The 12,724-nt window shown below is 44.0% G+C and overlaps 2 long non-coding RNA genes across 2 annotated transcripts; both read left to right on the top strand.

Annotated features, from left to right (window-relative positions):
* Window positions 1-5,959: 5,959 nt before the first annotated feature.
* On the top strand, window positions 5,960-6,417 carry LOC306841906. The gene is made up of 3 exons (XR_013781614.1): window positions 5,960-6,041; window positions 6,125-6,168; window positions 6,264-6,417. It is a non-coding gene; the product is annotated as an uncharacterized lncRNA (long non-coding RNA).
* A 3,901-nt stretch (window positions 6,418-10,318) lies between these two features.
* LOC306841904 lies at window positions 10,319-11,065 on the top strand. The gene is made up of 3 exons (XR_013781612.1): window positions 10,319-10,404; window positions 10,488-10,531; window positions 10,620-11,065. It is a non-coding gene; the product is annotated as an uncharacterized lncRNA (long non-coding RNA).
* Window positions 11,066-12,724: the final 1,659 nt, after the last annotated feature.

Consider the following 12,724-nt stretch of genomic DNA (forward strand, 5'->3'; position numbering starts at 1 on the left):
CTCGTGCCTCACCCCTGTCCCCAAGAAGAAGAACCCCAGTGAACCAGGCGACTTCAGACCAATCGCTCTGACATCCCACGTTATGAAGACCTTCGAACGGCTGCTGCTCCAACACCTCAGACCCCAGGTACAACACGCACAGGATCCCCTGCAGTTTGCATACCAGGCAAAGGTGGGCGTGGACGATGCCATCCTCTATCTTCTACACAGGGCTTACTCTCATCTGGACAAAGGGAGCAGCGTGATGAGAATCATGTTCTTTGATTTCTCAAGCGCTTTCGACACCATCCATCCCCTCCTACTGAGAGACAAGCTGACCGAGATGAGGGTGGACTCGCACCTGGTGAGGTGGATCACAGACTACCTCACAGAGAGACCACAGTACGTCAGACTGAAGGACTGCACATCTGACACTGTGGTCAGCAGCACCGGAGCACCACAGGGGACCGTGCTCTCCCCCGTCCTGTTCACCCTGTACACCTCTGACTTCCAGTATAACTCTGAGCTCTGCCACATGCAGAAATACTCGGACGACACTGCGATAGTTGCTTGTGTCAGGGATGGACAGGAGGAGGAGTACAGGAGCCTGATCGAGGACTTTGTGACGTGGTGCAGTGCCAACCATCTGCAGCTTAACACCTCCAAGACCAAGGAGATGGTGGTGGACTTCCGAAGGAAGAAACCACATCTAGAACCTGTTTCCATCGGCGGGGTCGACGTGGAGGTGGTCAGAACCTACGGGTACCTGGGGCTGCAGCTGGATGACAAGCTGGACTGGTCGCCTAACATGGACACTACCTGCAGGAAGGGACAGAGCCGTCTGTACTTCCTGAGAAGGCTGGGGTCCTTCAACATCTGCAAAAAGCTGCTGCAGATGTTCTACCAGTCTGTGGTGTCCAGCGTCCTCTTCTACGCCGTGGTGTGCTGGGGAGGAAGCTGCAAGAAGAGGGACGCAGCACGCCTGGACAGACTGGTGAGGAGGGCCGGCTCTGTGGTGGGTACAGAGCTGGACTCACTGGTGACAGTGGTAGAGAGGAGGTCTCTGGACAAAATGCTCTCCATCATGGACAACACACACCACCCTCTGCACAGCACCTTCACCGGCCAGAGGAGCATGTTCAGCGAAAGACTGCTGTCACAGTCGTGCTCCACGGACAGACTCAAGAACTCTTTTGTCCCCCTGGCAACAAGGCTGTATAACACTTCACTGTCACGGCAGGGAAGAAGCGCACGGTGATCCCTGGAATCTTTTTTCACTTTTTTCTCACTCCTCACCTGCACTACTGACCTCAGAGTCAGCCCCCAGTTGGACACTGTAATGCATATTGATAGTCACCTTACTGAGCACTGGTCACTTTAACGATAATCACTCTAATCATGTCTGGTTTCATCCTACTGTTGTGTTATGCTACATCTGTAAGGGTTGACATGATCACCCTAATTAGGTCAAGTTTCACTCTATTGTCTCCAACACTGAATGCTAATCTGCCCATCAATAGTTGGGTACTTAACGATAATTACCCTAAGCACTCCTGGTTTCACCATATTGTCTAGGACACTTAATGCAAATCACTGCTCCTTTAAGTGGGTGAGCCAATTTACATTCCTGCATTGACTGTTTAACGACTGTTTAACGACTGTACTCACACCTCTGGCATAAGCTCAAACACCTCTGTACATGCACATGTAACTAGTTTCTAAAGGTCAGCACTTTGTTTCTAAGGCTCTTTAACTGTTTACAGGTCTCTTTTAACCAACACATATTTTTCTCTCCTCACAGGTTATGTACATTATGCCATATTAGTTTTAAGTCTAATTGCTAATGCTAACTGCACAGGTTTAACATATAATTATGTTTATTCTTAGTCACATAGGGGCTGCTAAATCTGTTTGGGGGATTTGTATACAGAGGGGAGGGGGGACAGCGGGTGTGTATTGTAACTAATGTCTTGTGTCCTGCCTGTCTGTATACTGCTACTGGATGCCTTGAATTTCCCTCGGGATCAATAAAGTATCTATCTATCTATCTATCTATCTATCTATCTTTCGGACTGAACCCGGCCGGGCCCCACGGGCAAAGTCCCGGCCACCAGGCCCTCTCCTGCGGGCCCCAACCCCAGGCCTGGCTCCAGGGTGGGGCCTCGGCTCCGCCATGCCGGGCGACGTCACGGTCCTATTTGTGTTTTTCATCATAGAGGTTTTATGAACTGCATTTAGTCTGACCCGTCACCTAGGACCTGTTTGCCTTGGGTGACCCTGCTGGGGGCTCAAAGCCCCCGATAACATAGCTCCTAGGGTCATTCGAGTGCTCAAACTCCCCCACCACGATAAGGTAGCAGTTCAGGGGGGAGTCAAGCTCAAATATATATTACTTTTACTTAATTATTATAATGTACATAGCCTATGCAATGTGACCTTATCCACAGCACTCCAGCTTGTTTATCGATATATTTCTGGGTCTTCACTGCCAAAGCCGATTTCTCTGGATTTGATCTGCTCTTTTTAAAAAAAAAAAAAAAGTGAACTAATCTTACCGTCTTTCACTCACCAGTTAAAGGTGTCTTTGTAAGTTTCTCCTGCATTGTGATGTACGATATGACACACTTTACCAGTAAGTCTTATTAACAACTGACCGTCAACAGAGACCACACAATGCTGCTTAAAAAAAAAAAAAAAATTAAATAAATAATGAAATACATGTAAATTGTACTCTGTTGTATTAGTTCAAAATAAAAAAAGGAATATTACCACTTACTGGTATAGATGGACATCACCGTGTAAGAGAAGCTTTGTTTGGTACAGAATAAACAGAGACATTTGGTTTCTTAATAGAATGGTTTTATTGTAAAAGTAAAAAAAAAAAAAAAAAAAGATGCAATAATATCATATGCATGTTTTGTTCTAATAAAGAGAAAAACCCAAGCTACTTCACAGAAACTTTTTTGTCCATCGCTTCTATGACAACAATGAACCCATCTTCCAATGGCCAGAGGCGCCACCAGAAAGCCTCCATGAGAGTGGCCAGGTGGGGCCTTTTTGAACAGTCCAGGCGAAGATGTCTCAGTCGTAGCGACCTGAGGCTAAACATCCCTGAGGGCTCGAGAGAAGACGTCCACACTAAAGGTCTGCAACCTGACCCAAGCCCTCCGGAACCAGAAGCCTGACGTCAGGCATGGGCTCGGGTTGGTTTGGGACGTGGAACATCACCTCACTGGGGGGGAAGGAGCCTGAGCTTGTGCAGGAGGTTGAGAGGTACCGGCTAGATATAGTCGGGCTCACCTCCACGCACTGCTTGGGCTCTGGAGCCCAGCCCCTTGAGAGGGGACTCCATTGTTCTACTTCGGGACTTCAATGCTCACGTGGGCAACGACAGTGAGATCTGGAGTGGGGTGATTGAGATGAACGGCCTCCCTGATCTGAACCAGAGTGGTGTTCTGTTATTGGACTTCTGTGCTAGTCACAGTCTGTCCATAACAAACACCATGTTCGAGCACAGGGATGTCCATAAGTGCACATGACACCAGGACTCCCTAGGCCGGAGGTCGATGATAGACTTTGCGGTCGTGTCATCTGACCTCCGGCCGTGTGTCTCGGACACTCGGGTGAAGAGAGGGGCTGAGCTGTAAAGCTGGGAGTAGAGTCGTGGTCTCTCAACCTGAAGCTCGAGGGTTTGATCCCCGGCTGAGCAAGATGTCCGATGTGTTCATAGGCAAGTCACTTAATCCCACGTTGTTCCCGCTGCTTCAGTGGAGGCGTATGAATGGATTAGTTACTTCTGATGGATGATACGACTTTGCAACCACTGCCATCAGGGTGTGAATGTGTAGGTGTGACCTGCAGTGACCAAGCACTTTAAGTAATCAGAAAACTATAAAGCCCCTAGATAAGCTCAAATCCATTTAGCATTCCTTATGTAAGCCCCCCCTTTGTGTCCGGATTTGGTCTTATTTAGTTTCATATTTCAGACTTCAGATTTATATCCTGGTGTTGCTTGTTTCTCTTGTGTGTTTTGTTATGTTTCCTCGTAGTCTTCAGTGCTTCCTTTTTGTTTTGCAAACTTTAACTTCTAATGTTTTGTTATATTCTTGAGTTCTTTGTGAGGTTCTGGATTATGGGTAGTTCTTGTCTTCTGTGTTTCTTGTCTTGTATTTTCTCTCTGTGTGATTACCCTGATTGTCTTCACCTGTGACATTAGTGTCACCTGTGTCTGATTACCCCAGTGTTTATTTAGTCTCAGTGTTCCTGTCAGCTCATTATCATATGTTGCTGTTGAATGCTAGTTGTCAGTCTTTTCCTGTTCCTGTTGGGTTCTTGTGGCTCCTAAGGTTGTTTTTTTTTTCAGCTGGACATTTTGAATAGTAAGTGTTTGATTTTTTTGTTTAAAAAAAAAAATAATAATAATAATTCTTGACCTGCATTTCCGTCCTCCTCCTGTTTTCCTGAATTGTGACCTTTGGCCCTTGCGTTGGGGGCATTAAGTTAATTAAACAGGACAGATTCTTCCTAAATAGGCTTATTTGAAATAATTCACGCAACATCTACCGTAACATCAACTTGAAAATATTATCTCCTTCTTTAAGTAAACGCAACCAGGCTTGAGGCTTATGGTACAATCTTTTGTCCAGCAGAGGCTTGGTCATAAAATCTGTTGAGGGTAGTGAAGTAGTGACCACCTAAACAAGGAGGGAAGTGATCCAATTGATGAAACACTATCACATATTTTGGAACAAATAAGAAACCTGGTGAAAATCTGCACCACGTCCATTACACGTCAGAATGTTTGGCCCCTAATGGAGGGAGGATGTGATGTTCCTTATATAGGCATATTGTGTCACTTCTCTCTGGCCAATCAAATTTTGTCCTCCCTCTGAAGAGTGAAGAGAGCTCTAAAGTGTGTTTCAGTCGACACAGTAGTTTGAACACGATGACACCTCTTGTGATTGTGTTCTTCCTTGAATGTCTGTGCTTGGGGGAGATGGGTGAGTTCTGTTTTAGAATTGTCTTATAGGCTGTTTGGTCACTTTTCATGACATTTACTTCCAATTTTGTGCTGATTAAGAAAATTTTTACGATCTGTACTGATTTCAGCTATTTGTGTTTCTTACTTTTAGCTCAGATGTCGGATCCAAGATCGATCATAAATGGGCGCCAAGAGAGTAGATTCATATCGGCGACTGTTGGTGAGGAGGTCACTTTGCATTGTTTCTATGAAGGTGATATAGCAGCAAAGTTTTACTGGTACAAACAGACTCTGGGACAGAAACCTGAGCTCCTCTCTTCATTCTACAAATATGACAAGAATGCAAGTTTATACGGTGAATTTCAGAATAATCCACGCTTCACACTGGATAATAAAGTTGGTCATAATCATCTAAAGATCACAGACGTGCGCATCACAGACACGGCTACTTATTACTGTGCACGTAGCCATACGTCCATGTTTGAATTCATGGAAAGCATGACTCTAAGAGTAAAAGGCTCAGGTTTGAACATTCAACTGTTGATCGATCAGTCAGCATCTGCGATCACCAAGCCAGGAGGCTCTGTGACTCTGAACTGTACAGTCCACACTGGGACCTGTGATGGAGAACACAGTGTTTACTGGTTCAGAGACTCTGAAGAATCTCATCCAGGACTCATTTACACCCATGGAGCCAGCAATAATTTGTGTCCGAGGAAGCCCAACCAACAAACCTGTGCCTACAACTTACCAATGAAGAACCTGAATGTTTCTCATATTGGGACGTACTACTGCGCTGTCGCTTCATGTGGACACATTCTGTTTGGAAACGGGACCAAGCTGGACTTTGAAGGTATGAACGTTTTTTTGTTGGCATATCAAAGGAACTCATTGTTAGTGCCTGAACAAACTTATCAGGGAAAAGTGAACGTATGCAACATCTCTGTTCCTCTTGTCTGTACAGTTTCTGCAGACTCTTCTTTCCTCTGGAAGGGAGCCGTGACATTGACTTCCATGCTCTCTGCTTTACTGGCCTTCACACTCTGCATGATGAACAAGAGGAACAGCAGCCAATCTCCAGGTAGGACTGTTTAGTTTTGAAAGCTCATGTTGTCTGTGCAAAACTTTTTAATGAAAAAACTGTTTTCTTTGCGTCTCAAACAGAGTGTGAAAAAAGCTTTTCAGCTTCATCGACCGCCACGGCAGAGGTGAGCTCACCTACATTACTATCTCATACTGTATTTATAATTTTATTAATATTTAATTGAATGAAATGGATTGTCAAATATATATTTGTTACCAGGGTTACCAAAACACGGACCACCTTTATTACGCTGCTGTCAACCTGACCAACAGATCAAGAGGTCAGAGGGATCCAACCTGGAGTGAGTGTGTGTACCACGGCTTAAGGAGCTAAAACTGCACCTGTTACATTTGTGCTTATTTCTAAAGTGATGCAGATTTCATTTTCTGCACATTTCAAGAGTTAATGTAAATTTGGGTCAATGGGGTCTCCAGGAAATGTAACTGATGGGTTTTTTTCTTAATTGAAGCAGGTAAAACATCCTCTGAAATCATCTTTATATAAATAGTTCTTTTCTTCTTTCTTTCTTGTGAGTAAGGAATGCATTTTTGCATATTAGCCTCATTTTGAGGTTCCATTAATAGATGCTGTAGAAGCTTGAAAGGACTTGTTGTAAACGGTTTTCTTTTTGTCCTCGTCAGACTTTAAATCAGCAAATACGTTTAAATTGTTTGACAGACTTGATCCAAAACTGTTAATTAACATGGAATCACAATGAACTATAAACAGTAATGGCTTGCAGTCAGAAGATGATGTTGATTTTACATACTGTACATCTTTAGTTAGTGCAAAGGGTTCGATCAAGGCTCGCCTCCAAAAAATCGAGCCCAAACCAACCCGAGCCCGTGCCTGAGGTCGGGCTTCTGGTTCCGGAGGGCTTGGGTCAGGTTGCAGACCTTTAGTGTGGACGTCTTGTCTCGAGCCCTCAGGGATGTTTAGCCTCAGGTCGCTACGACTGAGACATCTTCGCCTGGACTGTTCAAAAAGGCCCCACCTGGCCACTCTCATGAAGGCTTTCTGGTGGCGCCTCTGGCCATTGGAAGATGGGTTCATTGTTGTCATAGAAGGGATGTACAAAGTTTCTGTGAAGTAGCTTGGGTTTTTCTCTTTATTAGAAAAAATGATGCATTTTATATGGTAGCTTTTTTTTTTTTTTTTTAACTTTTACAATAAAACCATTCTATTAAGAAACCAAATGTCTCTGTTTGTTCTGTACCAAACAAAGCTTCTCTTACACGGTGATGTCCATCAATACCAGTAAGTGGTAATATTCCTTTTTTTATTTTGAACCAATACAACAGAGTACAATTTACATGTATTTTATTATTTATTTAATTTTATTTTTTTTTTTAAGCAGCATTGTGTGGTCTCTGTTGACAGTCAGTTGTTAATAAGACTTACTGGTAAAGTGTGTCATATCGTACATCACAATGCAGGAGAAACTTACAAAGACACCTTTAACTGGTGAGTGAAAGACGGTAAGATTAGTTCACATTTTTATTTATTTTTTTAAAAAGAGAAGATTTGTAATCTTTTTGGGCTTGAAGGACATCAAATCCAGAGAAATCGGCTTTGGCAGAGAAGACCCAGAAATGCATCAATAAACAAGCTGGAGTGCTGTGGATAAGGTCACATTGCACAGGCCATGTACATTATAATAATTAAGTAAAAGTGATATATATTTGAGCTTGACTCCCCCCTGAACTGCTACCTTATCGTGGTGGGGGAGTTTGAGCACTCGAATGACCCTAGGAGCTATGTTGTCGGGGGCTTTGAGCCCCCAGCAGGGTCACCCAAGGCAAACGGGTCCAAGGTGACGGGTCAGACTAAATGCAGTTCATAAAACCTCTATGATGAAAAACACAAATAGGACCGTGACGTCGCCCGGCATGGCGGAGCCGGGGCCCCACCCTGGAGCCAGGCCTGGGGTTGGGGCCCGCAGGAGAGCGCCTGGTGGCCGGGACTTTGCCCGTGGGGCCCGGCCGGGTTCAGCCCGAAAGGACGACGCGGGCCCATCCTCCTGTGGACCCACCATCCACAGAGGAAGCCGTAGGGGTCGGGTGCAGTGTGGATCGGGCGGCAGTCGACGGCGGGGGCCTCTGCGACCCGATCCCCGAGCGCAGCTTCTGGCGTTTGGGACGTGGAACATCACCTTACTGGGGGGGAAGGAACCTGAGCTTGTGCAGGAGGTTGAGAGGTACCGGCTAGATATAGTCGGGCTCACCTCCACGCACTGCTTGGGCTCTGGAACCCAGCCCCTTGAGAGGGGACTCCATTGTTCTACTTCGGGACTTCAATGCTCACGTGGGCAACGACAGTGAGATCTGGAGTGGGGTGATTGGGATGAACGGCCTCCCTGATCTGAACCAGAGTGGTGTTCTGTTATTGGACTTCTGTGCTAGTCACAGTCTGTCCATAACAAACGCCATGTTCGAGCACAGGGATGTCCATAAGTGCACGTGGCACCAGGACTCCCTAGGCCGGAGGACGATGATAGACTTTGCGGTCGTGTCATCTGACCTCCGGCCGTCTGTCTCGGACACCAACTGATTGTCTTCACCTGTGTCATTAGTGTCACCTGTGTCTGATTACCCCAGTGTTTATTTAGTCTCAGTGTTCCTGTCAGCTCGTTGTCATATGTTGCTGTTGAATGTTAGTTGTCAGTCTTTTCCTGTTCCTGGTGGGTTCTCGTGGCTCCTAAGGTTTTTTTCAGCTGGACATTTTGAATAGTAAGTGTTTGCTTTTTTTGTTTAAAAAAATATTTTTTCTTGACCTGCACTTCCGTCCTCCTCCTGTTTTCCTGAATTGTGACCTTTGGCCCTTGCATTGGGGGCAATACGTTAGTTAAACAGGACAGATTATTTCTAAATAGGCTTATTTGAAATAACTCCTGCTACATCTACCGTAACATCAACATTAAAATATTATCTCCTTCTTCAAGTAAACCCAACCAGGCTTGAGGCTTATGGAAGTATCGTTTGTCCAGCAGAGGCTTGGTCATAAAATCTGTTGAGGGTAGTGACCACCTATATTGGAACAAATAGAAGCTTAACCAAGTCAAGAAACCTGGTGAAAATCTGCACCACGTCCATTACACGTCAGAATGTTTGGCCCTTAATGGAGGGAGGATGTGACGTTCCTTATATAGGCATATTGTGTCACTTCTCTCTGGCCAATCAAATGTTGTCCTCCCTCTGAAGAGTGAAGAGAGCTCTAAAGTGTGTTTCAGTCGACACAGTAGTTTGAACACGATGACACCTTATGATTGTGTTCTTCCTTGAATGTCTGTGCTTGGGGGAGATGGGTGAGTTATGTTTTAGAATTGTCTTACAGGCTGTTTGGTCACTTTTCATGACATTTACTTCAACTTTTGTGCTGATTTAAGAACATTTTTTCAATCAAAAATAATTTCAGCGTTTTCTATTTCTTACTTTTAGCTCAGACGTCGGATCCAAGATCGATCATTAATGGGCGCCAAGAGAGTAGATTCATATCGGCGACTGTTGGTGAGGAGGTCACTTTGCATTGTTTCTATGAAGGTGATGTAGCAACAAAGTTTTACTGGTACAAACAAACTCTGGGACAGAAACCTGAGCTCCTCTCTTCATCCTACATATATGAAAAAAATGCAAGTTTATACGGTGAATTTGAGAATAATCCACGCTTCACAGTGGATAATAAAGTTGGTCATAATCATCTAAAGATCACAGACGTGCGCATTACAGACATGGCTACTTACTACTGTGCACGTAGCCTTATGTCCGTGTTTGTATTCATGGAAAGCATTACTCTAAGAGTAAAAGGCTCAGGTTTGAACATTCAGCTGTTGATCGATCAGTCAGCATCTGCGATCACCAAGCCAGGAGGCTCTGTGACTCTGAACTGTACAGTCCACACTGGGACCTGTGATGGAGAACACAGTGTTTACTGGTTCAGAGACTCTGAAGAATCTCACCCTGGATTTATTTACACCCATGGAGGCAGCAATAATTTGTGTCCGAGGAAACCCAACCAACAAACCTGTGCCTACAACTTACCAATGAAGAACCTGAATGTTTCTCATATTGGGACGTACTACTGCGCTGTCGCTTCATGTGGACGCATTCTGTTTGGAAACGGGACCCAGCTGGACTTTGAAGGTATATTTTGTTGGCATATGAAAGGAACTCATTGTTAGTGCCTGAACAAACTTATCAGGGAAAAGTCAACACATGCAACATCTCTGTTCCTCTTGTCTGTACAGATTCTGCAGATTCTTCTTTCCTCTGGAAGGGAGCCGTGATATTGACTTCCATGCTCTCTGCTTTACTGGCCTTCACACTCTGCATGATGAACAAGAGGAACAGCAGCCAATCTCCAGGTAGGACTGTTTAGTTTTGAAAGCTCATGTTGTCTGTGCACAACTTTTTAATGAAAAAACTGTTTTCTTTGCGTCTCAACCAGAGTGTGAAAAAAGCTTTTCAGCTTCATCGACCGCCACGGCAGAGGTGAGCTCACCTACATTACCATTTCATACTGTATTTATAATTTTATTAATATTGCATTAATTGAATGAAATTTTTTTTTTTTTACTAGGGTTACCAAAACACAGACCACCTTTATTACGCTGCTGTCAACCTGACCAACAGATCAAGAGGTCAGAGGGATCCAACCTGGAGTGAGTGTGTGTACCACGGTTTAAGGAGCTAAAACTGCACCTGTTACATTTGTGCTTATTTCTGAAGTGTTGCAGATTTTATTATCTGCACATTTTAAGAGTTAATGTAAATTTGGTTCTATGGGATTTTCAGGAAATATTATTTCCCAAATTGAAGCAGATGAAACATTCTCTGAAATGATTTAAATCATCTGTATGTATGTTTATTTCTTGTGAGTAAAAAATTCATTCTTTCATATTATTAGCCTCATTTTGAAGTTTAATTAATTGATGCTGTAGAAGTTTTTAAGGCCTTGTTGTAAACTGTATTTGTCATTTTCAGATTTAAACTATGCCAATGTCTTTTTTTGTGTAAATTGTAACCTATAAACTTGAAGCAGTGTGTTTGCAGTCAGTGGATGAAGTTGACTTCGCTTACATGATTTAATTAGTTCCTGAGATGATGATCAATAATTAGCTCTCTGGCATTAGCCAGGGTCAACTCGCATGTTACTTTAGTCTGAGCGATTATCAGCAGTGTGTGGGTTTGATCATGGCTCGGACCAAACGAGCCGGGGTTAAGGCTAAATGGGGATTGGGTTGCAGATCTCTAGTGTATAATGGGGGGGAAATGCTGCACTCAGCTTCTTCAGAGAGCTCAGGGATTTTTTGCCTCAGGTCGCTGCTCCTGAGACATCTAAGCCTGTACTGTTTAGAAAGGCTGCTCTAATGAAGACTTTCTGGACGCTCATCTGGCCATTGAAAGACTGTTTCGCTGTTGGACTTTGTCAGTCAATACTCAGGTTTTCTGATAAATTTGAATGATGCAAATCTGCTCAATTGCCAAAGGGGCCAGATGTCATTCATTGCGTTGTACTCTTGTTTGGCAAGTAACCTAAGTACACTCTAAGTACAAGATGTGTGTACAGAACCTGGGGATTTACAGTTTAGAAAGGGATCTTAGCATTCAACCTACCAAAGTCAACTATCAACCTTTTGTTTGTATGATGGAGCTGATTTTCAGTAACAAATGCGCTTCACTTTTTTTGATTTGGTAGCCTTGAGAAGTAACATGATCAGAGCTTGTCATTTTGTGTGATAATTCAACTTTTCTGGGGGGTTTTGTCTCTGTCAGAACAGCTACCGTTTTTAGCAGGAAGTGGAAGTGGTCTGCCCTCACATAGACGAATACCACAAAGCATCCAAACACAGTTGTTTACCTGTACGCCAACACAAGCAACAATGAACGCAATTTCTTGACTTATCAAACTTCTATGTGGAATTCTATGAAAGAAAGTGGTACAAACTTTAAACGTCACCAAGTTCCTCAATGACAGACGCATAGGCTTCTCAGTGTAGTACAGAATAAGACGCACATTATAGCAAGCGAACCCACAAGTATGATTTGCTATATTATGTTGCATGTGTGTCAGTATCACCTTCAGCCTGCATGTATACAGCAGGACAAGTGGGGCAGCAGTTCCCGGGTGGGGAACCGGAGGGTCGCGGGCTAAAGTCCTGGCACGGAAGAAGTCTAGAAATTGATTTGGTAGCTCGAGAGGTGTCAGTCCACCTCCTGAGCACTGCCGAGGTGCCCTTGAGCAAGGCGCCAAACCCCAAAACTGCTGTGGGGCGCTTGCTGTGGGCAGACCCCTCAATCTGAGACCTCTCCATTAATGCATGACACTAGTATCCTGTTTGTGCGTGAGTGTATTTCGGCCTGTGTGTGTTCATGTCCATTAAACAGAATGTAAACTGAATTTCCCCTCGTGGGATTAATAAAGTATAAAATATATTAGAACCTGTTCGTTCTAAATGATACATACTGTATTATTACGGCAGTCATTTAATTGGTTCTTAAAATGGTTGAAAAGCTAAATAGCATTGGGCTATTAGCTTACATTACTTGTCAGTTTTACTATGGTGGCTCAATAAGTTCGGGCTGAATAGGCAGCAAAAAGGCAAACTCCAACTGTGAATTAAGCAAACGTAACAATTTCCATAGTGAAGATAATGTTCCTGGTTTAAAACAAAGACAATGCTT

The sequence above is a fragment of the Symphodus melops genome (assembly GCF_947650265.1).
Source record: "Symphodus melops genome assembly, chromosome: 20".
NCBI classification, from domain to species: Eukaryota; Metazoa; Chordata; class Actinopteri; order Labriformes; family Labridae; genus Symphodus; species Symphodus melops.